General features: G+C 42.5%; 1 protein-coding gene across 1 annotated transcript in view; it reads left to right on the top strand.

The window, feature by feature from the left end:
* Positions 1–26,322, top strand: part of LOC126259349 (myosin-IIIb-like) — a 610,509-nt gene that overhangs the window by 59,066 nt on the left and 525,121 nt on the right. Inside the window, exon 2 of the mRNA XM_049956066.1 lies at positions 6,439–6,523. The gene's annotated coding sequence lies outside the window, so the exon portion shown is untranslated. The remainder of the gene's footprint in view (positions 1–6,438; positions 6,524–26,322) is intronic.

Genomic DNA, 26,322 nt, shown 5'->3' with positions numbered 1-26,322 from the left:
CCGTTTTGTATGAACTGTTCCTCGTCCATTTTTCACCTGCTGCCAACGCTACACTCAGCAGCAACATTTTCAGAAAAAAACTTGCTAACGTTTAAATTCCTATTCAGTGTTGACAAATTTCTCTTTTTAACAAATGTTTTTCTTCGTACTGTCAGTCTGCATTTTATATCGTCTCTCCTTTGGTCATCATTAGTTATTTTACTGCCTCAACAGCAACATTTTTCTAATATTGTCCATCTAAAGGACCAGAGGTAGCCATTGTTAGGCAATCGTTATTAATATTTTAGCGTACAACCGCTAATATGAGGAACATAACCAACAGCAACGTGTTTCGGGAGTCGGGCTCCCATCATCTGGCTGTCTGTCATCCTACACAAAATGCACTTCAGAATCACTCAAGGCTAAAGTATAAAAACAAATAAAATTACTTGAACACGAAGTCTTTGTCTTAATTAAAAAATGGCAGCACCAGATTCTCTACTCTGCTTATCCATGTTATCGCACACCCAACAAAGCGTTAAGGCGGTAAACACACGTGTCACATCTGCTGCCTATCCTTGCAACGCTCATTAAATTTGGTAACACACTTAACATACAGTACAAACTGGCGAAAAAGGTAAGACTTTCTTCAACGGTTTTTAAATCTTTTTTAAGGTCGGCGTTAGTGCAATAAATGTGAACGATTTTGCACAGATACTTGGTCAGTATTACGTCTCCACATGCCATTTCTAACATCTTTGGAACGATATGGAACGGCGGCTCAGTGTAGTCTGTCATAGCCGTACACTTCTTTACGGACTAGTGGTGCACGGGGAGGCAGCTGATGCGACCGGTATTTGCAGCACTACGGAAGGAACGCTTCGGTGGATGGGCGGTAACGTGGATGAATGGAGCAGGGAATCTGTTGTTGCTATTTTCTAAGCAAGATGAAGACTTAGAGTCCAAATAATTTTGATTTTATATTTTGACCTTGACTGCTTCTGAAATGCGTTTTATGTAGGATTCACTTATGCAGGTGATAGGAGGTTGACTCCAGAAACCCGCTGCTGTGGATTACGTTCCTAATATTAGTGGTTGTATGCTAAAATATTTATAACAAAGTTGATCTTCCAGTTTTCGGTATTCCGTTTCCTAATCAAAGTCTCATAGGATCACATTACGGAAGTCGACTACATTCCATTAGTCTTTTTCTACTCTTTTTCTACTCTTTTTCTACTCTTTTTCTACTCTTTTTCTACTCTTTTTCTACTCTTTTTCTACTCTTTTTCTACTCTTTTTCTACTCTTTTTCTACTCTTTTTCTACTCTTTTTCTACTCTTTTTCTACTCTTTTTCTACTCTTTTTCTACTCTTTTTCTACTCTTTTTCTACTCTTTTTCTACTCTTTTTCTACTCTTTTTCTACTCTTTTTCTACTCTTTTTCTACTCTTGTTTGTGTTCACATTAAAACCTGTTTCTCAAGGCGCTATTCATTTCGCTCAACTGCTCTTCCAAATCTTTTCATGTTTTACTAACATAATTGTTGGAGTCAGAAGACCTTACATTTGTAACTTTTTCATGACCGTTACTTTCCTTCCCAAACATCTCCTTGGTTTCCTTCACAGCTGAAGAAGATCGGGGATACGCTACATTCATGTCTCACTCCCTACACGTTCCCTTTCATGTCTTTCGGCTCGCTTAACTGTAATCTTTTATTTCGTCGCTGCTACTTCCACGAATTCCTGTGCCAACTTTTCGTCTCAGAGTAGCACTTACAACCTACTTCCTTAATTTGCTAGACATCGCAATCTCTGTCTCTAAAGTTCCTTCTCATGTCATGTAAGTCATTCCCCGATATCTTAACAGATGTCCTATCATCCTGTCCCTTCTTCTTTTCAGTGTTTTCCATATATTCCTTTCCTCGCAGATTCTGCGGAGAACCTCTTCATTCCTTACCTCATCAGTCCACCTAATTTTGAACATTCTTCCGTAGCAGCATCTCAAATGCTTCGATTTTGCTCTTTTCCCATTTTCGTACACTACATATTCCAACACCATACAGTTCTCTTCTCCCATCGCACATTCTCAGAAATTTCTTCCTTAAATTATGACCTGTGTTTGATTCAAGTAGACTTCTCTTGGCCTGTGTTAGTACGCTTTTTATTTCCTCCTTGCTCCATCCGTCATATTTTATTTTGCTGCCCAGGTAGCACAATCCCTTAACTTCATCCATTTCGTGATCACCAGTCCTGACGTTAAGTCCATAGCTGTTCTCATTTCTGCTACTTCTCATTACTTCAGTCTTTCTTCGATTTACTATCAGTCCACGTTCTGTACTCATTACACGATACAGCAGATCCTGTAATTCCTCTTCAGTTTCACTGAGGAGTCATCAGCGAATCTTATCATTCAAGTCCTTTCACTTGAATTCTAATTCCATTCTTCAACTTTTCTTTTATTTCCGTCATTGCTTCTTCGATGAATAGATTGAACAGTAGGAGCGAAAGACTACATTCCTGTCTTACACCCTTTTAAATCCGAGCACATCGTTCTTGGTATTCCATTCTTATTGTCCCCTCTTGGTTCTTGTACGTATTGAATATTCCCCGTCTTTTCCTATAGCTTTCTCGAAATTTCGAGCATCTTGCTGCATTTGATATTGTCGAACGCTTTTCCAGGTCTACAAATACTATGAGGGTATTTTGATTCTTCTTTAGTCTTGCTTCCATTATCAGCCGCAAGTCAGAATTTCCTCTCTGGTGCCTTTACGTCTTAATTTACAAATGCTATAAATGCGGGCTTCTCTCTTCCATCTTCTAAAATAATCCTCGTAAACGCTGCTAGATCCATTGACACATTGAATTCCTTAGTATCATCAAAGGTTCCAAATGTAACGTCTTTGTAAAATAGGATCGGCTCTTATTTATATTTCGTGTGGCAAAAGAAGAGACCTGAGATCTAGTAGCGCTATTGCCGCCTCCCAGCTGCGAAACACGAAAGACTGGTGGCTGTGGTGCTAACACAGCAGCGTTGCTTAAAACAATAGTCGTCTATAAAGCTGCGGCAAGACAGGCGTTGCCACAGTGACGTATGACTAAGAGAAAGCTAGAAGCCGCCGCCGATAGGAAAATTAGGGTCCTTTGGAAAACAGACAAGACGCTGTATGCAAATAAAGAGCTCAGATGGCAAGCCAGCACTAAGCAAAGAAAGGAAAACTGAAAGGAGTAAGAAATACATGGAATGAAACAAACCTGAAGACAGTATTACGGAAAAGCTAGGCATTACTGTTCTGGGTAGGTTCACACTTTGCGTGTTAGCGTGAAGTATCGACCTTGCTTTACTTGGTGGTAATAATCTTGGCGCACTTTCGCAATTCGTTCCGGACATTCGGTCGTGTAAAACAAATACGTAGTACAGATAAACAACGAAAACAAATCAACTTGTTACGTTACCTGTCGTAAGCGTCGTCTGCAGTTAACTGGGACCTGGCAGCTGAGGCAGCAAGGCGATGTCACAACGGGGAACAGAAGGCGTGACCGAACTCATTCTCTGGTTGTCTGTTGCAATGGTAGTGTCCTATAAACAACTGATCAGTATCACTTTGTCATTCTAATCCAGACATAATGACAGAAGCCCAGATCAGTCATCTAGACTATTGCCCCTGCAAGCACTGAAAATGTTGCTGTTCACTTCATGAAAACAGGTCAGTGTGGAACTCGACAGGTACCCCGAAATTGCTGTTGCACTTACGATACGGATATCTACCTCGCTGATGCACGCAAGCCATCTCACGTCAGCGAGATTCATGATTCATGGTGTGAATGTGTTGTAACAATCTGAAAAATGCAGGTAATGGATCGAAAGAAGAGATCTGACAAGGAGTTTGGTGTGGTTGCCTTCAGCGTCTATACTACGCCATGTAGCGCGATTTACGCGAAAGCATGTATAACCCAACTTCGGAGATCATGAGTTTGTTTACCGGAGAAATGAAGCAACACGCGAGGCAAAACTGACCATTAACTTCACCTGTAAGACACCTTGAAGAAAGGGAAACATAAGTTTTATACCATATGTAAATTTAGAGAAAGCTTTCGACGCTGTTGATTGGAATACGATCCTTAAAGTTCTAAGTGTAGTGTAGGTAAAATCATTAGAGCGGAAGATTATTCACAGCTTGTACAGAAACCACTCTACAGTTGCAAAAGTCGAAGAGCATGTAAGGAAATCAGTGGTCGAGAAGGGAGTGAGACAGGTATGCAGCCTGTTGCTAATGTTTTTCAGTCTGTACATAGAGCTAGCAGTAAAGGAAACCAAGGAGAAATTGGGAGAAATAATAAAAGGTCAGGAGGAGAAATAAAAACTTAGAGGTTGGCCGATGACATCGTAATTCTGACAACCTGCTGAGGACTTGAAAGAGTAGGTGATAGGAATAGACGGTATCTTGAAAAAAAGTTAATGGATAAACATCAACAAGAGCGAAACAATGGTAACGGAATGTAGTCGAATTAAATCAAGTGGTGCTGAGTGAATAAGATTAGAATATGAGACACTAATAGTCGAAGAATTTGCTTTTTGGCCAGTAAATTAACTGATGATCAAGGCAGAGAAGATATAAAGTGCGGACTGGCAACAGCAAGAAAATAATTTCTGAAAAAGAGGAATGTGTCAAAATCTAATGTAAATTTGTGTTGGAAAGTCTTTCCTGACGGTATTTGTCCACAGTGTAACCTTGTACGGAACTTAAATGTGGATGGTAAACAGTTCAGACATCAGGAGACAGGAAGCTTTTGAAATGTGGCGCTACAGAAAAATGCCGAACAGTAGGTAGACAGATCTAATAACTAACGGGGAAAAATGAAATTTGATACAAATTTTCCCAAAAAAGCGATCGGTTGATAGTACATATGCTGTGATACCTTAGTAGCGTTGTAATGAAGGGAAGTGTGTGTGTGTGTGTGTGTGTGTGTGTGTGTGTGTAAAGCGGGTACAAATTGTGGAGGCCTGAATACAGTAAACAGGTTCAGATGTATGTAGCTCGCAGTATAATTAGAGATAAAGTAGGTTGCACATGATTTACTTTGGTGGAGAGCTGCATCAGGCCAGTCTTCTAATAATAAAATAATAATAATAATAATAATAATAATAATAATAATAATAATAATTCATCAACAACAAAAGTAGCAGCAGCTCCTGCTGCTGATGATTGGTTCAGATCTTTATCATAAACATAGTACCTTCGGTAGTGTATACGAAACTGAGTGCTTTGAGATGAGAGACTGATAGCAAGACATGAATATCTTGTTTTCTTGATACCTTATGACATTCACATAAGCTCGTGGCAGCTGTTAAATGACAACTAGCTTACTGCTTGCCTTTCGAAGCTACATACAAAATTGCATCACTCTCGCAAACAACCCTGGCTGTTCAAGGAGTACAGGCAGCTAGGAACCCACGTATCCGTTCCTATTCGTTTTCAAGCGAGGCTGCGTATATTAGAAACTTAATACAGGGTGCTCGACATGAAAACAGTACGCCTCACATACCAGTTGATGATATCCTGTCGAAATGCTTATGGACTGGACTGGCTGGCCGTGGCCACCACTTCCAACATCTCTTGTAAACAGGTAACTACGTATTTTTTTAGTGTCACTGTTACCTATTATTTCTTAGTTCATTCTTTCCTGAATCTTTGGTGTGAGGCGTACCGATTTTATGTGTACGTCCTATAAAATCCATATATGAAACTCACCCTAGACACCCCACAAACGATTATGGATTATGTTTCATCGTAGCGCCACCGAAGTTGGTGCAGAAACATTAGCTGTTAACAAACACGTATATCAAGGGAAATACTCATTCAGGACTATGCACTCTCTGAAATATTGGTTTCCGACCATTAGTTCCGTGTCCTCTCCCGTCAGTATGGTTCTTGGCTCTGAAGGATTTTGAGTATCCTACCGCAATGCCATGAACGTTCGAGCTAACAGTGACCGTGTAAAGGGAATTATGCTTTGAACGATCGGATAGCAGTGTGCGTTGACACAGCGTAGAATACCAAGAGTCTTTGAGTGAAACAAATATCACCTACACTAAAGGCTCGTGAAATAACCTCATTTAACGGTATGCTCAGTTCATTAAGCAGAGAACGCCAAGATGAAGAGGGAAGGAAAATCGTATCTGCGAAGTATTTAAGAATCTTATATCACGAAAGTGGCTTAGGAGGGAGAGCTGTTCTGTCTACATAACGCATGGGCTTGTCACATCCATCGGTTTTTTAATACTTATATTTATTGATGCCCACTAAAATAAAATTTACATAAACAACTATGAAAGGAAATGAAATGAACTAGCTACTTGCTTAACACTCTCCTGATTATTCTTTGTTACACGGCGAACGTAGCTGCTCATGCTTTTTGTATCATCTGTGAAGATGACTAAAGATTTCTTTTTGTTTTTCCAGGACAGTTCTAATCGAGCCTTTACTGACGAAGTGACAGAACGCCTCTTCGTAGACTTGCTTGCACCGTGTTTACATCTCATTTTCGGTAAGTTTCGACCAGAATTCCGTAGATTCAATGCAGTAAATGTTTACATCCGATAGTGATTTTTTGACCTCACTGTATGCGACGAATTTTACATCTCTCCCTGCCATAAAGAGCAATAAACAGAATGCGGAATATTTCCCTTTGCTTTTTTACCTCCACGACCAATCTTCGTGATCGGCTTTCCTTGTTGATAACATAAGGTACCTCGTAATGTAGATAGTGACGGCGTACTGGAATCTGTGTTCTGTTTTCCAATGTTATGTTTCTTCCTCTTAATTTTTTAGAAGCACCGTTACCCACATGCCAACAAAGCGGAACAGATCTGGTCCTCTCATTGACAGTTCCTTTGCATTGAGAACGATGGAGTATTCTAGAAAGATACTAGAATCGCTCATACGCAAGGAGAGTCCATATACGTTTCTATGGTACTTCTGGAGAAACTGGCCACCTTGTTCCCTCGACACCAGTCCCATCAAAGAGGGAGGGGGGGGGGGGGTGTTTCAACGTCCACCACGTACAAATATAAGAAAAAACTGAGCCGGTAACTGAAATGAGATGCGTCAACTCTTCTCCAGAAATCGTTTCCTGGGTATTTCGTTATGTTCAGTCACTGAATTTCGTTGAATTAAAATGGGTTGTGCAGGGAATAAATTGCGTAAGGTAAAAGGATGCCGTGAGTATCAATGTTGGTTTGAACATTGCAAAACGCCGTAATAGAAGATAATGTGAGAATCGATCACGGAATAGAAAAGCTAAAATCGCTCACTAGCGGAAAGGCGCCAGGACCAGATTATGCGAAAGAACTCGCTCTTATTCGAGCAGCAGTCTCCCGTAGTTCACTGGAGCAATGAAGGCTACCTAACGATGGGAAAAAAAGCGCAAGTCAGTCCCGTTTCAAGAAGGGTTGTAGGACAGATGTACCTAATTATAGGCCTATGTCATTGACGTCAATCTGTTGTACAATTATGGAGCGTGTTTTATTCTAAAGACTGTTATTTTTGGAGAACAAAATCTGTAAAAATAAACATGGATTCCGAAAACGGATCTTGCGAAACTTAGCTCGCTGTGTACCTGCGTAAAATCCAGAGCGTAGACAACGGCGCTCAGGCTGATGCCGTGTTGCTTCACTTTAGGAAGACATTTGACACCGTCCGGTACTGTCGTTTAGTGAAAAAAAAAATCACGAGCTTACAGAGTATCGTACCAGATTTGCTACTGGATTCAAGACTTCCTTGCAGACAAAACTTAAGACGTCGCTCTTAACGGAATTATCAACAGATATAATGTCCGGAGTACCTCAAAGAAGTGTGATAGCAGTGTTATTGTTTATAATCTACATAAAGTATTTAGTGGAAAGCGTCGGAATCTCTTCACGACTGATTGCAGATGATGCACTTGTCTACAAGAAAGCAGAAACGCCAGAAGATGGTGTCGACTGGCAAAATGAAAACGACATACACAGGATTGACGAATGGTGCAGACTTTGACAGCTGATGCTGAAAGTAAATAAGTTAACACGTTGCGCATTCGTTGGAAAAGAATTCCGCTGCTGTAGAACTACACTACTGATGACAAATTGATGAAAACCGTGTCTGTCATAAAATATCTGGGAGTAACAATCAAGAGCGACCTTAAGCGAAACGACCACATACGAGTAAAAAAGTAATAGAAAAAGTAGATACCAGACTGAGATTCATAGTGAGAAACTTAAGGAAATATAAACCATCCACAAAGGAAGTGGCTTACAAGGTACGTGTTCGACTGATTCTTGCGTACTGTTCATCAGTCTGGCACCATTACCAGGTAGGACTGATAGAAGAGACAGAATAGATGGAACGAAGAGCGGCGCGTTTCGTCGGGGATCGTTTAGCCGCGCCCGAGCGTTAGTGATGCTCAACAAACTACAGTGGTGGGCGCTAAAAGAGAGCTATTGTGCATCACGGAGAGGTTTACTATTGAAACTTGAGACAGTACTAAATGGTTCAAACGGCTCTGACCACTATGGTATTCAACATCTGAGGTCATCAGTCCCCTACACGTAGAACTACTTAAACCTAACTAACCTAAGGACGTCACACACAGGATTCGAACCTGCGACCGTAGCGGCAGCGCGGTTCCGAACTGAAGTAGAACCGCTCGGCCACAGCGGCCGGCGAGAGAGTACTATCCGGGAAGATTTGCACAACATAATACTTCCTCCACATGTTGTTGTTGTTATCTTCAGTGTAGCTCTCCATGCTACTCTATCCTGTGCAAGCTTCTTCATCTCCCAGTACCTATTACAAACCTACATCTTCTGAATCTGCTTAGTGTATTCATCTCTTGGTCTTCCTCCACATACACCTCGCGAAAAGACAACGGTGATAAAATTCTAGAAATTACAGCTAATACAGAGGCTTAACGACAATCATTCTTCCAACGAGCCAGTGGAACAGCTAAGGGGATTCAGGTAGTGGTACCGGAAGTACGTTTCGCCGCACACCGTCAGGTGGTTTGCGGAGTAGTGATTCAGATGTAGCTTTCCTCCGACATTTGAACAGGCTTACCCAGCTATTTGTAGGTGGGCTATTATATAGAGTACACTCAGAATCAAGGAGTAATTCGGCACATTCATATACAAAAATTTCTTGTTACTGTCAAACCGACTAAAAAATCGATAGGCAGCCATTCCTCCCTAATTCACACTTGGCGGTGAAAAACTGCAGCTGGATTTTTCACCGGCTCCACGCCGCACCTCCACTCTCTCTGCTCCATTTCTCTTTCTTCCGTAAAATGTTACTGAACATCCGACATCATGCCAGTCTTTATTTCAAGATATTTCACTCCTAAAGATTTTCTGCTCGGAATTTACTAATGCTGAGGGGAAGTTCGTCATTAGTCAACAATACGAAACACATGTTATCAAGCTGGAAGGAGAGAAAATTACTTAATTTGAATTAAGTTTCAACTCGTGGATCAAAAACCCTTGATGAGTACAATCGTAGAGACTCAGGTCAGGAATATAAATTTTCAGGCTGAACACATGAGACAAAAGTCACATAGACGAGAACACCGAAGAATGAAACGACTCATACCAAAGATATGGACATTGTGATCACTGTTGCTTCTCATAAAGTAACGGTACGCCGATAATGAAGATTAGTGGGTCCATATGTTGTCCTTTGGAAGTGTGGATACTGTTCCTTTCCACTGTGTTAATCATTCAAATTCACACTCCTATATTGAATTATGGAAGAACATACAACATACAACAACATTGCAACATATTTGTTTACTGTTTTGCTAAATAACACCTCATATATGACTCGTTAATCAGCTGATCACACTGCATGCCAAGCTATGTTTCTTCATCGACTATTGCTTTTTTAGTCTTTACGTCCATTATATGCGGAGCTGACAAGTCATGGGATACCTCTTAATATCGTGTCGGAGCTCCTTTTGCCCGGCGTAGTGGAGCAACTCGACGTGGCATGGCCTCAACATGTCTTTGGAAGTCCCTTAGTAAAATATTGAGCCGTACTGACCCTATTGCCGTCCATAATTGCGAAAGTGTTGGTGGTGCAGGATTTTGTGTACGAACTGACCTCTCGACTATGCCCCGTAAATGTTCGATGGCATTTGTCAGGTGATGTCGATGGCCAAATCATTCGCTTCAGTTGTCCAGAACGATCTGCAAAACAACCGCGAACAAATGTGGTGCGGTGATATGGTGCATTGTCATTGATAAAAAATCCATCGTTGATTGGGAACATGAAGTCCATGAATGACTGCAAATGGTCTTCTTGAATCAGAATACATCCATTTCCGGTCAGTGATAGGTTGAGCAGAACCAGAGGACCCAGGCCTTTCCGTGTAAACACAGCCCACAACGTTGTGGAGCCCTCACTAGCCTGGACAGTGCCTTGTTGACAACTTGGGTCGATGGCTGGGTGGGGTCAGTACCACACTCCAACCTTACCATCAGCTCTTAGCAACTGAAATCGGGACTCGTCTGATGAAGCCACGGTTTTCCAGTCGTCCAGAGTCCGACCGATATGATCACGAGATCAGGAGAAGCGCTGCAGGCGATTTCGTGGTGTTAGCAAAGGCACTCACGTCGGTCGTCTGTGGAATAGCGCACTAACGCCAGATTTCAGCGCATTGTCCGAACGGATACCTTCGTCGTGCGTCCCACATTGATTTCTGCGTTTATTTCACGCAATATTGCTTGTCTGTTAGCACTGCCAACTCTATGCGAACACCGCTGCTCTCGGTCGTTAAGTGAAAGCCATCGTCCACTGCGTTGTCCGCGGTGAGAGGTAATGCCCGATTGACATTCTGATATTCTCTGCCAGCTGTAGACACTGTGTATCACTGAATATTGAATTCCCTGGCGATTTCCGAAATGGAATGTACCATGTATCTAACTCCACTTACCATTCCGCATTCAGAGTCTGTTAATTCTTGTCGTACTGACATAATGACACCGCAAAACCTTTTCACATGGATCACCTGAGTACAAATGACACCTACGCCAAAGCACTGCCCTTTTATGCCTTGTGCACGCGATTCTTCTGCCATCTGTAAATGTTCGTATCTCTATCCTATGAGTTGTCGCCTCATTGTATTTCAAACATAGATGGCGCATAAATGCAAAATTTTGCAGAACTGACATCTCATTTTAAAATCATTTTTGTTCGATGTACGCTCTTCGATCTGCTGGTTTTAAATCATCTTGTGAATGTTGCAGTTCTTCTTACTTCTGCGCTCTCCTCTCCAAGGTGTTTTATCATTAAATTCGAGACAGATATGATTCTGATTCGGTTTTTTGTAGTTACGATTCGGTCCACTTTAAGTTATGGTAGATTGGTTTTGCAAATAATGGAGAAATAAATGAGAGACGTTACGGATAAAGCAATAGTGTCGGCTGGACGCAGCGTGCGGCGGATGTTCTTCACGGTGTGCTGGCCGTGTGTGACTGACTACAGGCGCGGATCTCTACCGAGGCAGTCGCTCATGTGAGAATTTGGCGCGCGTTTGCGTAACTGCAAGAATGGAGCAACTGTGAGCTCTGACCGTTGACCACAGGTGAGTTGAAAGCAGTCTACAACTTTTGTTGCAACAGGTGGATTGCATTATTCGCGTCTGCGCATTCGCAGCGATGTAGACCCTGCACTTAAGACTTGAAAATTGTTTATGTAACCTGCAAAGATTCTTTACATACAGCCGACACACAAATAACAAAATTTCTCAGTTTCTTACGTCTAAAACTTCGCTTCCGCCGTTTTGCAGTAGATAGCGGTAGTGGCAAGTGATGGTGCAAGTGGTAGGTCGTGGTATTCAACAAAATTAGGCATTAGTGAACATAAAAACATCAAAATATTAGTAGATCTGTGAGTGCATCGATTAAAGATGTCGATAGAAGACACCAATTCTCGTCATTTGCGGAGAAGGTTTTATTTTCTGCTTTAACGTGAGGAAACCTGCAGTTGAGGCTCATAAGCAGCTGAGTAAGACCTATGATGAGGCACGCATTAGTGAAAGAACGTCCAGAGAACGTTTTAAACACTTCATGAACGATGATTTTGAAGTCGAAGGCCCGCAGGGCGATGGAAGAGAGATGATTTTCGAAGCTACTGAAACCGACGCAAACAATTTCAGGAGATAATTATCGATATCAGTTGATGCATTTCAACCGAGCACTCACACAAGCGACCACTATACATGAAAAGGTTATTTTGCTGCATGATAAAGTTCTACACCATTTCGCAAAACCCGTCAGAACATTAAAATGGAAAGTTCTACCCCATCCGCCGTATTCTTAACATTTCTCCCTCTGACGACCGCCTTTTCCGATCAGTGTCATACGGCCCAGCTGACCAGCACTTACGATCATCTGAAAATGTGTTACAATGGATCGATTCATGTGTCACGAGCTTTGGGCTAAGTACCTCTCGGCCATTGTCAAGTGGTGACTGTATTTGGTAGCTAATGCCGCCCTCGTATAGCCGTGTTGCCTTCTGTGACGTCACTGGTGCTAGCTCCATCGTCATGTAGGAAGTCTACGCTGCGCGCGCTCCGCACCCGTTTCAGCCTTCCGATGACCAGGTCCCAGGTCGTGCTTAGATGCAGGCCACCGTCTTTACTCAGGATACTGTCACATTTTTTATCTCAATCGCTTCTTTTATTATATCCCAGAAACTATCAGTCCGTATAATAAAAGATGTGCCGTCGAATGCAATAGGATGTCCATTTTCTAGAGCATGCTCTGCTACCGTTGATTTTTGGGAGTATAGAAGGTGTAAGCATCTAGTCTTCTATAGAGCGCTTTTCAATTGTAAGCACGGTCTGTCAGACATAAATCTGTCCCCACCCACAAAGTACTTCTCGCGTACTGAGGCCTGCATCGTCTTTCACAGGCCTGACGCTTGCCAAATTTTTGCTGGAGCCCTGTAACCACGTCTTTATGGTTCTTTGGGAGCCGGCTAATCTTCGTGTCACAGAGCCACAGAATAGCTAAAACGCAAGCTTCTTAGAATCCTTCCCGTGGTCCTTCTGGTTCCGTGTTTCTGGAAAGATGGCTTGCGAAATCTAGCGGTGGTAGTAGCCGTTTTCTTTGAATGCTTTCCATACTTGGCTCAGTTCCTTCGGCAATTTTTCAGCGTGTGAGATGGTTTCTGCTCGATGCACCAAGGTTCTCAGAATAGAACGTTCCCGTGACTGATGGTAATAGTTGTTAGAGTGCAGGTATCGACCCGTGTCGGTCGATTTCCCACAAATGCTGCTGACGAGACACCCATTTTTATTTACAGGGAACGAGGACACCAAGGCACCATGTCTAAATTTTTACGTCCAGGGGGAAACAAAGCCATCACATTTGAAGTTGTTCGATACTGTTTGTCTAAAGTGTAGCCTTGGACAGAAGTGAAACGTTGGCGATAAACTGTTCAAACAGAAGCTTTTGAAAGGTAGTACTACAGAAAAAAGCCGAATATTAGACACACGGATCGAAAGACTAATAAGGAGTTACCGAACCTATTTGGGTAGAAAAGAAATCTGTGGTACAAGTTGACTAAAAGAAAGAATCAGTGGAAGGGACACACCTTGAGGCATCATGGTACAATTAATTTGGCAATGGACGAAGTGTGTTAGTGTGTGTGTGTGGGGGGGGGGGGGCGGCCTGGATGTAGGCTGTAGTTACGCAGAGGTGAAGAGGCTTGCACACGATAAACTAGCGTGGATATCATAATCGGGTCAGAACACCATTCAGATTCCCAGCTTATGTCACTTCATGGGCTTGCGAAGAAATTATGTAGTTCTTGAACTGTTTACTGAAGATAGACCAAGTATTAACAATATAATTATTCAATACTGCTTAAGGAGCGCTAAAATTAAGTCCTCCCCCCTCTTATATCTCTTACATATATGACATGTCCGAATCCATATGAAATACTTCCCGGCTGATACTTGCTCTCTAGCACGATCAATCTTTCACTACGCATCTGGTTGCTGTAAGTCGGTCATCGTCTTTGCGGTCTTCTAAAGGAGAGCATTTGCATTCCTGTATCTAAACGGCAACGCCTTAGTGATGTAGTGATTGCATCCGATGTGGAGGTTGACTGAGGCGGCAGTTGACATGTGACTGGAAGGTTGCATTCGTTAGTGCCGTATGCGCTGATGCGATCTAAATAAACGGCCTCCGGCGTGTGGCCCCACCACACGCTTGGCGTGTTGCGTATCGAAGAGTGAAGGAGTGGCGTAGAGCGTAGAGAGGCGGGGGGGGGGGGGGGGGAGGAGGAGGAGGAGGAGGAGGAGAGTGGAGTAGGGAGTGGCAGGGTAGTGCGTGGGCGTTTTTGGCACGTGCTGGTGCGATAAGCGGGCCTGATGGCCACATCACAGCACAGCCGACACAGCACAACACGTCGGCGATCTGACTGCTTCTTTTGATGGCCCAGTTCCCTTTTCTTTGTTATCTCCGTTTATGAGAGTTCGGCATTTTAATGACACGATTTTGTGTTATTTCACTATAAGTAGCGTAACCTGTGAACCATCAGCGAGTAAACAGTAAATACTGTGCCGACACGAGTGTTAGACGCATCCTTAATTTTGATTATGGAAGGAGAAGAGGAACTCAGTCGGTGAAAAAATTACTTAACTTTACCCATTAAAAGAACTCTTAATGCAGTCACTCTTACTCACACTTTTATGTTGTAATATAGATATATTTCACAGAAGTACCAGCCTTTTAATTAGTCGTCACTGCCGGTGTTTGTTTCATTATTGTCAGTCTTTTTGTCACACTCCTGCCAAAGTACGTTATTCCTTGCTTCTGTTCAGCGCGTTGGACACGTAGCACTTTTTGAATCATACTTTTTAAAAGGTTCTAAGGTCGTCGTCGGGTTAATCAGAAGAAAATGCGTTTGGCAACAAACTAAAACATATACATACATCATATGTGAAACAAACAAAAATGAAATTACAATTAATAATATGTCGCCCGAAGCGCCGATTATTGGCTGGCATCTCAGAGGCACGCCTGAAACCAAGTTACCCGCATAATTAGGTCGAAGAGACCTCCAATTGCGTAGAATTTGCGTTTAAAGCTGTTTCAAAGCGAATTTTACTTGTTCCTGACACAATGTTATGAACGGGTTTTCCGAAAAAAGGTAAGTAATCATTTTTTCCACTTTTGGAGTAACTTTACCGATTGAGCCACGTTCTTCAAAGTCATTCACGTTTTCAACCAATTTACGGCGTGTTACCTACTTTTGTACAGACGACTCTGATCTCCCCATATATTTAGACGCCGATGCATGACTCATTTTCGGACCTTTCGTGTAGCTGCATAGAAACACAGCCTCCAAAAGCAATACATAAGCTGCCCTTGCGTCTCTTCTGGTGTTTCTCACTCATGAATTCAAAATAAACTAATGTTTTATGAACATTGCATGAAGAGAAAGGTTCTCTCTATTGGGCTGTGAAAGAACTAAGGCGATATCTCTTATCATCTGTGTGTAATGCCGACCACGGTGTTAACAGACTGCACTCTTCGCATAACCAGTAACTTTGAAAACTGGATCATCACTCCGCCGAATTCCGAAGTTTGCTTGAAGATTTTTTTTCCGACGTGTCAACTCGTAGGTGAATACTAAATTTTACTCTTTAGAGAAAAACAGTGTCTGTACAGTTGTGTAAAATAGCGAAACTGTACGATAAGATAAATGAGGTATCAACAGTCGAAGACTGCTGCAGTTCTACCTTATCTATATTGCTAAACGGCTACTCCGCTTCATGGTGCACGGTCCAAGTTGCTGGTTGCCTGACTACCGCTTCCAGGGGCAACAAATTTTTCAGTATTTCACATAAGTACTGACTAAATTTAAACGCTGTCATAATCTACTCGTTAAGAGATACAGTATTATGTTAAGGGTTTAACGGAGTAGTTCGAGGGAAGATCGGAAAGTAACGCACAATAATTTTATTACTAAAAAGTTTAATAAACAACAAAACAGTCAGAAATGAATTTACATCATTTACCTACTTTTCTACCTCGTCACCAACGTCCTCAGCACATTTTTCCCACCATAGTAAAAGCTTCAACATTTTCTTAGAAGTCTGTGCGCGAGTATTGCCATCTGCGGACTGCTGATTTCGCTTCCACATCTGTCGCAAAGCGATGGCCGGCCAGCAGTTTCTTCAGGGGACCAAACAGATGCAAGTTCTATGATGCAAGGTCTTGACCGTGTGGTGGATGCTGGAGCGCCTCCAACCAAAATTTGGCGGCATTCTAACGTACGGCTGGGCGTAAGTTGTCACGAAGAAGTTTGACACCGTCAGCATTAATGCTGTGACGTTTATCACGAAGAGCATGACATAAATTGACCCAAATTTTAATGCAAGTTGCAGCATTCAGTGGTTCCGTGTTCAGCAAAGTCCACCAGTACCACACAACATACATCGGCGGACACTGTCAGAAGCACTTTCGTGGCAGACTGAGTCACTTTGAATGTCATTCGTGTTGGGGAACCAGCATGTTTCACCTCCATAGGGACCTGCTTGACTTCGGACGTATTGTGGTACGCCCATGACTCCTTACCAGCGACGATTTTTTTCAGAAGTCGTGCCTTTCTGCGGCGTAACGCGTGATCCAACCTTATCATTCATCGGCCCTTGTGGTTGTCTGTCAGCTTCTCAGTTAGCCAGCAGGCACTAATTTTACGAAATTTCATCGTACCATGCCCAATATCGTACACCGCACCATACGAAATGTTGACCTTCTGTAATAACATTCGCAGCTGCACACGCCGGTCGTTCAAAATCGCTGTCTGGCTCCAAAATTCTGCGGAGTTGAAACTGTTACTGGCAGCCCAGAGCCTGGCGACTCACTGAGGTTCACACGGCTCACCAGGAAGAATGCACACCACCTGGAGACATTGCTACGGTCCATGCAGTTCTCCCCATACATGCCACGTATGTCCCTGGAAATGTCATCCGGTTTATGCCCTCTGAACCTCAAATATCGAACTATACTTAGCTCCTCTTCACAAGTTCTCTCACTGGAGCTGCATATGAAAACATAATTCCCTCTGTAGCGCCAACTTCGAACTACACTGAAGAGCCAATTAAACTGGTACACCTGCCTAATATCGTGTAGGGTCCCCGCGAGCACGCAGAAATACCGCAACACGACGTGGTATGGACTCGATAAATTTCTGTAGTGCTGGAGGGAACTGAAAACATGAATCCTGCAGGATGTCCATAAATCTGTAAGAGTACGAGATGGTGGAAATGTCTCCTGAACAGCACGTTGCAAGGCGTACCAGATATGTTCAATAATGTTCATGTCTGGGGAGTTTGGTGTCCAGTGGAAGTGTTAACTCAGAAGAGTGTTCTTGGAGTCACTCTGTAGCTATTCTGGACGTGTGGGGTGTCGCATTGTCCCGCTGGAATTGCCGAAGTCCGTCGGAATGCACAAATAATATGAATGGAAGCGGGTGATCAGACAGGATGCTTAGGTACGTGTCGCCTGTCAGAGCCGTATCTAAACGTATTAGGGATCCCATACTCCAACTGCAGGCGCCCCACATCATTACAGAGCCTCCACCGGCTTGAACAGTCCCCTGCTGACATGCAGGGTCCACGGATTCATGAGCATGTCTCTATACTCGTACACGTTCATCCGCTCAATACAATGTGAAACGAGACTCGTCCGAGTAGGCAACATGTTTCCAGTCAACAACAGTCGCATGTCGGTGTTGACGTGCCCAGGCGAGGCGTAAATCTTCGTTTCGTGCAGTCATCAAGGGTACACGAGTGGGCCTCCGGCTTCGAAAGCCAATATCGATGTTGTTTCGTTGAATGGTTCGCACGCTGACACTTGTTGGTGGTCCAGCATTGAGATGTGCAGCAATTTGAGGAAGATTTGAGCTTCTGTCACGTAGAACGATTCTCTTCAGTTGTCGTCGGTCCACTTCCTGCAGGATCTCTTCCCAGCCGTAGCGGTGTCCGAGATTAGATGTTTTACCGGAGTCCTGGTATTCACGGTGCACTCGTGAAATGGTCTTACGGGAAGCCCCCACTTCATCGCTACCTCGTAGATTGTGTCCCCCATCGCTCGTGCACGGACTATAACACCATGTCCAAATCCACTTCAGTCTTGATAACCTACCATTGTAGTTGCAGTAACCGATCTAACAATAGCGCTAGACACTTGCCTTAACTGACGTTGCCGCCCGGAGCGCCTTATTCTGCCTGTTTACATATCTCTGTATTTGAATACGCATGCCTATGCCATTATCTTTGGCGCTTCAGTGTATATCATCGTGAAATTTCAACATTCCAACTGCAACACCACGGGAGAAAAAGAAATTGTGTAAGTAGGCTGTTTTATGTTTTCTTATTGGCAACGTTACGTAGCGCTCTGTATGAAAATCACTGGCTGTGCTGTGTGCAGTCTGTGGCTAGTTTGCATTGTTGTCTGCCATTGTAGTGTTGGGCAGCGGCAGCTGGATGTTAACAGCGCGTAGCGTTGCGCAGTTGGAGGTGAGCCGCCTGCAGTGGTGGATGTGGGGAGAGAGATGGCGGAGTTTTGAAATTTGTAATACTGGATATCATGAACTGCTATGTATATATATTATGATTTTTCAACACTATTAAGGTAAATACATTGTTTGATCTCTCTCAAAATCTTTCTTTTGCTAACTATGCCTATCAGTAGTTAGTGCCTTCAGTAGTTTGAATCTTTCATTTAGCTGGCAGTAGTGGCGCTCGCTGTATTGCAGTAGTTCGAGTAACCAAGATTTTTGTGAGGTAAGTGATTTCTGAAAGGTATAGGTTAATGTTAGTCAGGGCCATTTTTTTGTAGGGATTTTTGAAAGTCAGATTGCGTTGCGCTAAAAATATTGTGTGTCAGTTTAAGATAATTTTTCAAAAGGGGACGTTTCAATTACGTGTTACTGTGCGATTCTCCTCCGTATTACAGTTGGATCTGCGTGTATGTCACGATTTGGCATAACTAACCCTGCGCATATTACCCAGACTATTCAGTCAATATTTGAGTATGAGAGCACTTAGGCTCTTCCAACAAACTTTACGCATAATTTCAAACCTTCACGAAACTTTTCCTCTCTGAGACCACCCATATAAAATGATGAAAGGAAAGAAGTTTATCGACTGCCACATTCTCGATGTTCGTGCAATAAAATTCCAGCATCAAGTATAGTGGTTTAATTTATTACTTCTGTATTGCCTAAGCTGTTCGCAACACAAATAACTGTCGCACACAAAGCGGATATTCTTTACTCTAGTAATCGCTCTCGTCCTGACTAAATGACAATATGTCGGACATTCATCACAAAATAACATTCTTGAGAGAGACACGACGTTTGGAAGCTGTATCATCAAAGCACAATAGGGTTCAACTTGTTGTTCCATGTTTTCCGGCAATTCTCATACAAACCTCGGTCTAAATCCTTTCATTTTTTAATGTTTTTAGTGTCGTCATACGTCATTGACCACAGTACATGATCAGCTACTCTTTTGCAAATATTTCCGGTTGTACATAATCAATGGGAGGGGGGTGGGGGGAGGGGGTTCGGTGACTCCTCAGTCACTCCGTAGAGCTACTAGGAATACAAAGACCGAACGAATTTAAAATAAAAGTAGAAAGCGAGAAATTAGTTTTTACAGTTGTGAGAACAGAACTTACCACGTGAGTCATCAATTCCAGTCAGCGAAACTTTTTTTTTTGAAAAATAAGATTCAGTAACTTAGGAACAGCTGCAGCACAAAGAATAGGCGAAGAATCTAATGATAACAATCAGTTGTTTCACTGTTATGAAAATCTCCTGTCTTTCGGTACAGCCATATCAGAGCCATATCGCGATACTGGCAGTGCTTTCCGAATTGTTAATGTATTTTACGTTACTCCTGGATCTTTCTTTGTTAAGATCTCGAGATATTGTAGTGTGTCGGTGGAGTCGTTCTGACAAGTCACCAGTCGTACATCGGCACCATAACCAAACGTATATCAGTTCTTGTTCCTAGCATCATGACTAATAGTCAATAACGTCGTAAACATGGTTTACGCGGACAAGCAGCTCACAGTATCGACAGATATTCAGCACTGTCTCAAATGATATATGGAGTGGCTACGAAGGGCCGTTGAAAAGATGTCTGGTATAATGATTAATTACGGTGCAGTGTGCGGCTTTCCGATGTGTGCTGAATAATTTTAAACACGTGTTGTGTGGCTAGGTACCCACATCCCTGTGGGACTATGGATTCTTTCCGATCTCGCATAGCTCTGTGTACCTGAAAACTGCCATGTCGCATAGTAACTCGGATCTCACATTAAATAACAATGGACAAGGCAAGTCATTATACAGTGGAGGGGTTGGGGTCAACTCATACTACCTCCAACATCCCAGTTGCGCTTTGTAAAGCACAAGTACCTATGCCTTCGGACTGATGAGTAGAATTCAGCGTAGCATTTCGTACCTAACTTGGAACTATCAGGCGAAAAAAATGACACTTTTTCGTAGAGAAGGGTTGAGGCTTCGCTTCTGCCTAGGAGTATAACAGTGCGTTGAAAGGGAAGCTCAGCCTTTTATTTACTGTACATCTTCGAAGGACCGCTCGGAAAAGATAATTTGTGTGAGCTCGTTGGGAAAGGCTTCAAGAACAAACTCGTAGTGTCCAAAGTAATGATGGAACATGCAACTCTCCCCTTCACTTCTACCCTTCCTCCTCCGCCGCCGCCGCCGCCACCACCACCACCACCACCACCACCACCACCACCACCACCACCACCACCACCACCAGCTCCACCTCAGGCACATGAACATATCCATTCGCTCCTCATCTGTCTCTTATTACACCTTAGTATGTCCTTCCTTGGTCCGTTTAGCATCCATTCTTCTGGCTATATGTCCCTGCCACTTCAATTTATTTTTCATTCCAGTGACCAACGCCTCAGTCTGTTGCCTGATCAGTTCTTGACATTCCTCCCCCCCCCCTCCCCCCCCCCCCACGTAATTGCCGAAATTTTCGTCTCCATTGCTCTCTGAACGCTATGACTCGCCGTCTCTGTGCCATAAATCAAAAATGGTTGTAAATCTTGCGTTTCATACCTGTTGGAAATCTGATTTTGAAAACTGTTGCGCTCCAGGTCGTTTTTTTCTTGTCCATCCATTACTTATCTTTGCCTTCCCTCAATACATCAACTCATTAACTGGTTCTATTGCCTTGGATATTTCTAAAAGTTCCTTTTTGGTGTACCGATTATACATTACATAGAATTCCCCTTACGTTATATAGAGTTCCCCTTACAAGCTTCTAAGAACTGTAGAGGGGACTGAGTAGGTAATATTTTGAACTGGAGCGCACGTCTGGAAAAGCACCGTCTCCGTGTTACAGCCATTTGAAAAAAATGTTGGTAACGCGACCACTTTGACAAGTAATTTATTAGGCCTGACCCAATGTATCTCTTGTTCTACAATTCCACTCATTAATAACAAAAACAAAAAAGCAAAAAGGCAACTAATCAGTTTTCACACTGTTGTTTATGCTTAAACCGTATCCTTTGGAATTGATATGGATGTAGTTGTTGGTCATGCAGAACATACCAGACGGTGCTGTTTTTTTGACAAAGGGGAGAGCAGGTTTCCAAAGAGTTTAAACAAAAAGCCGGCCGAGGAGGCCGAGCGGTCCTAGGCGCTACAGTCTGGAACCGCGCGACCGCCACGGTCGCAGGTTCGAATCCTGCCTCGGGCATGGATGTGTGTGATGTCCTTAAGTTAGGTTTAAGTAGTTCTAAGTTCTAGGGGACTGATGACCTCAGATGTTAAGTCCCATAGTGCTCAGCCATTTTTTTTTAAACAAAAACCTCCATCCCTGTTTACAAGGTTGCTCGCTAATTTAATCTCAACCGCCTCCTTAATGACACTGTCCCAATAGCTGGACGTGCATGCCAATATCTCGGAGTTGTTATATAGCATGGGGTGACCAGTATCCAAGCAATGTTCGGCAATAGCAGATCTACTTGGCTGTTGTAATCGTGTGTGCCGTTTATGCTTTAAAGGGACCTGCAGTTTACCGTGGCTCAATACCACAGTTCACCTCGGCATTTTCGCTTCAGCAAATCATTGCCACAAAGAAGCGATAATTGACAGAAAACTTTATAGGATCGACCGGGAATTGAACCCTGGATTTAGTATGTTGTTAACACACTAAACTATCGTATCGATATACAGTGAACATCCCGTTGTTGGGTTACTCGTCCATTGCTGTCTTGTATTTATTACGCAATGATATTATTCCCAAGATAGGAGTACTTCCGCGCTTGTGTGTTCGGCGTAAAGGAAGAAATATGGATTAAACTGAAAATTTGTGTCGATCGTGGAGGTGCGTATGGAAAGCCTGATGGTAAAGTGACAGCTCGCGAAAAACAACAAATCTCGGTTCCGTACTGGTCGTGGCCGTTATGTATACACACACACACACACACACACACACACACACACACACACACACACACACACACACACACACACACTTAATAACGTGCGTCCCACGCTGAATTATTAGATTGGAATCGAACATTTCTTGTATCACGATAACAGTGCTTCTTTCCACAAAGCAAAAACTATTACTTAGTGTAGTTTACACACAAATTAAGTGGTTTTGTTGAGTTGAACTGTTCAAAGATTCTACATGATCCTAGTCGTATGACTTGCGGCATCAGCGAGGACGTCGGGAACGCCTGCGAATATTTACCTCCAAAATTCTTGTAAGAGTTGTTAAAGTGTGCTTTCAGTGTATAACTTACTGCGAAGGTAAACGGTGTGCCAGTAGCAAATTGAGGTCGTCTATATTATTACACGATTCACGTCTGTGAATGAACAATAGCGATAACTGGAGATTTTTGCTACATTTGTCTAAGTTCGTTTCTTCTTACTTTTTCCATTGGATTTTAGCAGTTGAACTTATTTCACTTCACATCGTTTAACGACCTTCATTTCTCTTCATTTCTTGTCTCGTTGAACTGCGTAATTGAGTCTATTGAAGGCGGTGGTTCATTCTCCCTAAGCAGCAGGCTTCTAAGACATTAAATATATGCTAGCCCCGCTCAAATTTTATCTAAATTCGATAGAAACGTACAGGATAACAGACTTTCCTGGAGGTAATTCTTATGGAACGTGTACAGTGTTCGTGAATATGTCTGAAATTGTGAAACCCACCTAATTATGTCAGTCTCATCGAACCTGATGATGGTCCATTCCAAAAGTGAAATTGGTATTTAAGAATTTCTCGACAGGGAGCTGAATTCTTAACAGCTGGTGATTATCGCCTATCAAAGTATGTAATCTCCCCACAAAATATTTTTAAATAATGAGTACGATTCTAATTTAGTGTAACCTCAAAACAAAATTCATTTACATTTATAACCTCCCTACAAAATTCTTTTCACATTAACCTCCACACAAAATTCTTTCTGATTTAATCGAAGCTCAAAATTCATTCACATTTAGCGTAACCTCAAAACAGAAATTCCTAAACCTCTCAACAGTAAAATATTATAATTATGTCGTTCACATTCAGTGTAACGTCCCAATAAAAATAAATTCAGCAATCTGGTAATAATACAATGTAACTAACTTCTCAATTAAATTGTCGCTTACTTATGACTGGTAAATTTTGGACGACAGCAGTGCTGCGTCATGGCCCTGAAAGATCATTCTGAATAAAAAAAAAGGAAAAATTCTTACCTCAATGAAGTCGCCGGATATATCTGTTCTTACAGTAAATATTTCCGGCACAGCTCTGTGCAATGCTGGCCGACCTATGTCATTTATGAAAGGAAGCAACTGATTTTTCTATTGCAATAATCGGGATGATCATGGATGGGAGAAATTAGTAAATTCTTTAGATTGAAATGAATGGTTGTTGAAAGTTACTTTTTATGAGGAAGATTATTATTACGAGAGTTTTAAAACATTTACATGGGACTTGAGATAACATTACTACATATGCGCGAGGCTGCTTTTTACCTTATACAATAATACTCAGGCTCCGACATCGCTGCACCGCGACCGGGCCAGCCAACACGATACACCATACCAGACCAGAGCAGACTCCAGACTAGCAACAACTGCTACAGCTACACAGTTCCTACTGCGGTCAACACTGCTCTCTGGTCAGAGACCTTGCATATCGCAGGCAGCGGATGAGCAATACATCGAAATTACATCTGCTCGGACCTCTTACAAGTATTACAGTTTATTTTCGTGTGATAGTTTTGGTTTGCTTGTTAATTTAGTTTTTTAAGTGCCTTCTCATCATTTCATATACATTCGCTAAATGCTACTGCTAAAGTGTAAATACTTTAGTTGCTAATGAATGTATGATTGCGCCAATGAAACTTTTTTGTTGCTAATGTTTCGTCCACAGCTTCGTGTGACTCCTACAGAGTTGCTTCTGGTTCCATTGACTCTGACCGGTTAACTATTTTCAATTGTTACCTTACTCTGTATTAACATTCACAGTAATATGTTCCTTAGGAATCGTGCGTTGTACAAGGTAAGGTTTACGTATTCATCTTGGACAAATTAAAATCATATTGTCCACGTACATAGTATAAATACCCTCTTATGCACAATCTGCATTGTCTGTGCGAAAAGACAACGTCGCACACATTATGCATGTAGGCCGCATTCTTACGGGGAGATCTGAGAGGAAACAGAAATTGCGCCCAATAGAGAACTAAACTTTCGCATAGATGGTTGGGGGTAGTAAGAGAATTCCTTAAAGGGCGAAATTCGTTTGAATAGTATTTCACCCTGCAGAGAAGTGTGACGCTATTTTGAACCTCACTGACGGATAAAATCTATGTTATGGGAACTATCCAGGTTATCCGTGTCTTGGTATCGCAGTATATAGACAAAAGCAATACCCTCAAAATGAATGCTTAAAGTACACCGTTTATATGTCAAGAGTTCCGAAATTTTTTAACTTAAAAAAAAGTTTCCTGCTCTCTGCGGAAGGCAATTTGTTATGACTGAAAACAGCAAGACCATACAACAGACGCGTTTAATCTCCACGGACTTGCTGCAAAGCGTCATAAGTGAGGAGAGGAAGGAAATGGCGTGTGTTATCGGGCGGTTGCGCATGATTCACGGCTGTTCTGTAGATACGCACAGGAAACAGATAACAAGCGGCGCCGGATAACACTCTGGAATTCCGTGGGGGTGGGCTACGTCGTATACCTGAGGCTTGCCTTCACTCACGTCGGAATGCTTCGACAACTCGAACGACTTTGAGACTATTCTTAGCCCTAAACTTTCCGTCAACAGTCTCATTAGAGATGGCGTCCTTAAGATAAGACTTGAAGATGGCATCTGCCGCGCCCTTGACGAGAAACGCTGTGAAGTATTTACTTGAAGTTGCAAGTTCCAGGCCAGCTGCGGGTAGTGTTATCGGATTATAAACTGCCAGCGCAGCTGTAAAGCAGTGCCGTCGCACTGGAAAGGAACGGAGTTCGTATCCCACACCCAGCACTGGATGATACATGGCCTCCTCTACCAATTGTGTGGTTTGCGACATCCTGAGGAAATCACCACAACGAATAGAAAGTGATTTGACGTGTAAATCAGTGTACCAGCACTAAATGATTTATGTCTGTGAAGACACACGGACACACAGAATTGAGTTTTTTTTAATTGCATAACAAAGGGCAAAATCTGTAACAGGGAGGACGAATAGATGACTGAGAATCTTTTATGGGAGTTGTAGGAAATTGCAGTTGTTCTGCAAAGTAAACCTCGTAAAAGACAATAGTGCAGCCAGTTCTAAAATACAGTTTCTGCCTTTACAGTGCTTATGAAGTAGGCATGAAAGAAATCAGAGACTCGCTGTTGGGATCCTGCCAGGTTGGTGTGGGCCATACGACTGTGTGTGTTTGTGACGTAGCTGCTATTGACATACTGTTACAACTGTTTTGATATCCTGGTTTCCTCTGCGACTTCTTGTAGCCATTTTACAAAATCGTACCAGATGTTTCTGTACTAATCTCACAAGTCCTCTTGCTTTCAATCGCATTATTGTTTCATTTTGTTGCTTATCTGCTTGCAGCAATACTTTCGTTCAATGTTAAATTACCGTTCGTTCCAGAGTGGTATCCAATCTTTCAGAACTCGTATGTACAGTAAAATGCTGGGGGGAAGGCTATAAGTATGTTCCGTAAGACTAACCACGAGAATATCAAATTTGCAAGCAACATAACTAACGGAACTGAACACTTTGTGCACATGTTTAGTAACATT

This window comes from Schistocerca nitens, chromosome 5, assembly GCF_023898315.1.
Source record: "Schistocerca nitens isolate TAMUIC-IGC-003100 chromosome 5, iqSchNite1.1, whole genome shotgun sequence".
In the NCBI taxonomy this organism is placed as follows: domain Eukaryota; kingdom Metazoa; phylum Arthropoda; class Insecta; order Orthoptera; family Acrididae; genus Schistocerca; species Schistocerca nitens.
Note: the sequence above shows the minus strand (reverse complement) of the source record. Positions and strands in the feature narration are given on the sequence as shown.